A 6,000-nucleotide genomic window follows, 5' to 3' on the forward strand; every position below is an offset into this window, starting at 1 on the left:
TGGCAGAGTTGTGGGGAACCTTCCCTACTCTAGAGGGTCAGGAAGGGTGAGGGAAGCATTCCTGTGGAGGTGGGCTGAACCCTGAGGGGCAAGGACTGGTGAGGACTGGCTAGCCAGGGATATTCTATGGAGAAATAAGGCAGGGGGAAAGGACACGAAAAGGCCCAAGGGTCCAAGGGCATTGTAGGACTGAGTAGTTGTGTCTGCCTGGTGCGGTGCAAGAGGAGAGGGGGAGAAGGGGCCAGGAAGTGTGTACCAGGCTGTGTGGGCCTCATGCACTGCCTGAGGGAGTTTGGATCTAATCCTCGGAGCAGCAAGGAACCCCAGTGTGGGCAGAGCACACAGGTGTTTCACATCACGTGGAAGTCAACCAGTATAACGCTAAGCTCCTACTGGTATTGTGCTGGCATGGCATTCCTGGGCCAGACAATGGGTTTAGCTTGTTCTAGCCAGGTCCAGAGGAGCGGGTCATTGAACTTGGTGCTAGCTCTTGTCTGTCCTGCCCCCAAGGTCCCTGAGCCTGGCCCATCTGCAAGGCCTCCGGCACCTTCTGGTCTAGTGGAGTCAATCTGTACGTTCCCCCAGCAGGGGCCCCGCTGCCTGGCACAGACTGTGGCTCCAGAGAGCAGAGTGCTGGCCCCCTCCCAAGCATGCTGCTGTCACCACAGTGTGTGTGTGTGGGCTTGATGGCTGCATGGCAATGAGCTCAGGGCACGTGGGGGTCTCCCGTAGCTCAGGCAGCTGATAAATAACGAATGATGACATCAATCTGCCCAGGAAGAGGGAAGTGGGTGTGCACCCATATGCGTGTGCACGCACACACATGCGAGCGCGTATATACTCAGATTCACCGACATTCATGCCCACGCTGTCGCTGAAACTCAGGCAAGCACTCAGAGGGACTCCCTGCTGCCCGAGAGAAGAAGAGGCCCACGTGACATTGCATTCATCCAACACTGACACATGCGTGTGTCACAAACACTGTGTACAGCCTCACGCAGGTGCCTGCACACCTCTGCTGACCTGCACCCTCTGTCAAGGTCTTAGCACAAGGCCTGGCACACGGGATTATGATATTGTTTTGTGTTAATGGGATATTATATGAAGACACTGGAATAGGTGCCCATGTCCCCATACACTCATAGATCCCCATACATTGCCGCAGACACTCCTTTAAAGGCTGGTGCAAACACAAGAGCTCCCTCCTTCTGCCACACTGGTACACACTTCGGTGTACAAAACTGGGTTCACTCTCATAGACGTCTAGGTTGCTCTAATTCACTCTCGCAGTTGCACCTACACAAAATCACAACAACAACAACAAACAACAATAGCAATACCAGGCTGGGTGATTGCTTTGTATATTTCAAAGGACTTTCAGGTCTGTAATCTCAGTGGAGTCTCACAGCAGCTCGGAGGTAGGTGGGTGGACTGGGCATTATTACCCCAGGTTTATGGTTGAAGCAGAAGCCAGAGAGGTGAAATACACCATCTGGGACGCTGCCTGGAACCCAGATCTGACTTCTCTGCGGTGAGCCTCCCCATGGGGCCCCTGGGCCCGTTTGACAAGGTCCAGCTCGCACTAGAGAAAGAAGCAAGCAGGGCACTGGCTTGCTGCTGGATTCTGGATTCCGGGTCAAAACATTTCCCGGAGTCAGCCCTGGCTGAGAAGTGGGAATTGGAGGCTGATAAAGGGAAACCGCCATCATTAGGAATCCCATAAAGTCTCATTTACAACTCCAGTCAGATGAAAGGAGCAATTGACCGAGTTGGAGGGAAAAGCAAATACCGATCTCCTTTAGGACTGCCGTTTCCGACAGCTGATCCCAGGAGGGCAAGAGATCCTGGGGTTGAGTGGGGGGTGCCTGTCCCGTCTGTGTGCTCCCCAACTCTGTGCACCTCCTCTCCCCTCTGTCTGGGCGGGCCTTGGGGGTCCAGGAGCTCTGGTTCTTGGAGAAGGGGGAGAGAAGGACAAAGAAGGCTCTCCCCTTCCCCCAGAGCTCCTCTCTCCTGCCTCAGCGGAAACCTCCCTCTGTGCTGCAAGACACCCAGCACCCAGCCTCCTCTTGGCTGCGGCAGAAATAGGGACCAGGCTGCCAGTCACCTAACACCTGGCCTGCCAGCTCCACGGAGGCCAGGCCCTTAGGCATGAGATCCAACAACTTTGAAAGGTGACGAGGACAGCTTTTTTCAAAGCGCTCTGTGGGGAGGTGGCCTGATGATAAAAGGATAGCCAGTGCAATCATTCTTCTTTTGGTGTTTCTGCTGCCGTTTCACTCTGGTTTTATCATCACTGGTGCCTTAGTTGCTGCATCTGCCAAGTGGGGAGATGAGGACCACCTTACTCTGCCAGGAGGGGGACCAGATGAGATGAGGGGTGTGAAGCCCCCTGCACCGTGTCCTGTGGGGCTCCAGGGTGTCAGCCTCCCGCGGAGGGCCTCCGTGGCCAGGGCTGGAGGGCTGGCGTGGCAAGAGGCGCTCCCCCAGCCTCCTGGGTGTGCCGGCTCTGGCTGGGAGGGAGGGACGGGCAGGGAGGGGACATCTGTTTGACACTCTTGTCAGCATCCGTTACCTGGTGTGTATTTTCCCAGGAGCTGATTACATTACAGCATGTGTTGATAAACATTTGGAGTTGGAGCGGAGTGGAAACTGAGCAGAATGCTAAGCGGATGGAGGTTTGGTCAGGCGAGGCTCAGAAAGGGCTGGCTGTGAAGAACGGGGGGTGGTCATGGGGGCCCCAATCTGGTGACTCCTTAGCCTGCTCTGCCCCTTTCTCCTTCTCCCTATACTCCCTGCTTCGGCTGGCAGCCGGGAATCCTGACAGGGTCCCAGAGGCAGTGCTTTCCTGCAGAAGAGGTGTGGGATTCAGACTTAGGCAGTTGTGGGTTTGAATCCTAGCTCTGCCACGAACTAGCTCTTGGCACTTTCAGCTGGTCCCTTAACCACCCCGAGACTCAGTCTCCTCTTCCGTAAAGTGGGCTTCACGTACACCCCACAGAGTAAAGATTGAGAAGACACCCACCATATCTGGCACATAGAACTCGGCGCTCAGTGAATGCTGATTCTTTTCTCAGTTTCCTTAGAGAAAAAAAGGAACTGTAGCTTGCATTGCGCTTTGGATGTTAGGCAACTCGATGTTTACTTTGAACTAAGGGGAAGTGGGCTCATGTTTTTCATAATGCAACCTGCGAACCTCTAACCCTGCTTAGGACTGGTCAGGTGACCCAGGACGACTGGAATATTCCACCCTATGTCTTTATATAGCTGTGCACTTAGGATGGCTGAAGTGAGTTATTTGTTTAGTTATCTGCCTGATGCCGTTCTCCCTCTCTAGTCCCCAAACTCTCTGAGGGCAGGGATGGTTGCCTGGCCACAAGTGAATGCTGGGAGCCTAGCCCAGTGCCTGGCACCAGAAGGAAAGCCTGACTTTCACCCATCTGATCCGTTCAGAGCAGAATGGTCAAGACAAGCGGTCCCAGAGGTCTGTGGTGCCTTATTCCATGCTTGTTTCTGAATTCAGAGCACTGGCTGTACTTCTCATTTGGCCTTTGGAGTAACTTTTCCTGTGAGTATCTCTTCTTGTCTGAGATTGTGAGTTTCTGGTGGACTGGGGGTGTAGACCTTCAAGATTCAAGAGGACACGCAACTGAGCTGAGCGCAAAAGAAATCCGACAGACGTGCCTAAAGGAAGGAGAGATGCTGCTCCTTTCTCCCTCCTCCACCTCGCAAGTCCCTGCCTCAGCACCTGCCATCGCGGCCCACCTCCAGGTGCGCTGGTGACCTCGAGGCTGCCCGCAGGTTGAAGGAGCACGACTGCCCAGCGCCACCTAGCGGGCCTGGGGCCGGGGGAGAGCGCGTCCCCATCTTCCCAGGCCTGCGGGTACAGTGACTGCCCCACAGCGCGGAGTGGGGAGGCCCCGGCCACCGCCCTCTCGGCCCCTTTCTCCAGCTCCAGAGCGTGCAGACCCTCGGGGAAGCGCGCTTCTCCCGGGTTCCGGGGAGCCCTGGCCCCGACGGCAGCAGTCGGGGTCCTGTGCGCCCGCCCGGGTGTCCTCGTGGCGGCCTCCCACCCCTCCCCCTGCACTTCGTGTCGTCGTTCCGGTCTTCTGCAGCCACAAAGAGGCCATTGATAGGGAAGAGGAGCCGGGCTGTGGTAGGAAAGCTGGAGGGGGCGCGCGCGCGTGCACGCGCGTACGTTTACACACATGTGCGCGCGCGCGCCCCGCCTCCTGCAGCGCCCGGCTCTCTTGGGGGGCGGAAGGCGAGGCAGCTGTGGAGCTGGGCAACGCGGCCTGGGGAAAGCTCTGCGCCTCGCCCCCTTCTCCTTCTCTGCCCTCACCCCAGTTTCTGCAACCACCAACCACCTCTAGACAAATCCGAATCCGCAGGGACTGGTTCATCCCAGAGGCTGGCCTACCGCCCCATCGGCCTCCCCCCCCCCCCGCCTCCCCCCCGCACTGTGCTGTCCTCTCCCAGCGAAGATGTACGTGGCACTTAGGGGCCCTTTTTAATACCAGGCGAAGCCAATATTGTTAGGAACGAAGAACCGCTGTCACAGCTGCTGCAGAGACAAATAATACGCCGTAATGCATCCTGGGCTGATAAGGCAGTTTGGCTGGCCGGCTGCTCTGGTTTATCAGCACGGGTCCTCTCTGTAGAATGGCTTATAGGTGGCACCCGGCACCCAGAGGAGTGCTGGGGGGCGGTGTGCGGTGGGGTGGGAGACGGGAGATGGCAGGGGTAGGAAGAGTTCTGCTGGTGAGGATTCCCTGAGTCTCGCCTCTTGGCCGACTCCTGGACAGTGGAACTGGATTTGAGCCTGGGCTGCCTGGGCTGGAGGCAGGGCTCCTGACCCTTCTGCAAACTCGGCTTCATCACTTCGCTGATAAGGAAATCCTTACCTCTCACTGTATCCAAATCCTGGGCACCCTGACCCTTTAGAGGACTGTCCCAGGTCCCCTGACTTGCCCGGCTCCTGGTCCCTGGCCCCATCCTGTCTGAGAGTTGCAGAGCTGGGCAGCAGTGATGGTGTGGGGGGTTGGCAGGTGGTGCCTGTAAATAGAGAACTGGGAGTGGCAGGAAACAGGCTCCTTGAAATCCCACTTGGTGCCTCCCTGGAAGCTCCTGCTTGCCACCTGCATACTAGTGTGTACACAGAAATCTGCGGGGTGCTGGGGGAGGGGCTGGGCCAGGCTACTGGCTTGCCAGGTTGGAGACACTCCCTCCTAGTCCCGGAAGCTGTTGGGGAGAGTGTGCCCTTGTATGTGTGTCCCCATTTGTGGGCAAGGCTGTGCCCACGTGGGTGCCCAGAGATGTGGGTTTATTCATATATTTGGTCTATCTGAGTTTGAAGGGACTTTGAAGAGACCTCTCCTACCCCATTCTGATCTCCTACCCCATTCTGCCACATCTCTGCCAAATGCTCATCTGGTTCTGCTTGATTGCTCCCAGTGACAGGGAGCTCACTACTTATAAAGCCAATCCAGCCTTGCTCTGTCAGTTGGAATACTGAGATGGAGACTATGCTAGGCAGCTTAGACAGTGCCCTCCCCCACCCTCACCCCCAACTGCAGGAAAACAGGGCCAGGATAAGGTGTTAAGAAACAGCAGCCCAATATAGTTACAGCCAGTATTTGCTGAGTGCTGGCTATTAGCCAGGCCCTGTGCTAAGTGTGGCACAAACACCCACTCTCATGATCTTCATAACCTCTGTGAAGTCATGCATGATGCAATCTAATTGAGTTAAAGAGGAAACTGAGGCAAAGAGTAGTTAAGGCCCTGCCTGAAATCTCATAGGTAAGAAATGGCAAAGGCAGCTCTCAAAACCAGGAGGTCTGGCTCTGCCTGAGCTTCATCACCATATCATAATCGCAGGTACCACCCAGAAAGACAGAGAGACAGAGAAAAGGTGTGTGTGTTTATCTTCTCCAGCTTTTCTGGCTCAGTGGTATTGGAGGGTAGTGGGAACTCTGGACAAGAAATTAAGACATCCAACCTAGA

The sequence above is a fragment of the Mustela nivalis genome (assembly GCF_964662115.1).
Source record: "Mustela nivalis genome assembly, chromosome: 9".
Classification (NCBI taxonomy): Eukaryota; Metazoa; Chordata; class Mammalia; order Carnivora; family Mustelidae; genus Mustela; species Mustela nivalis.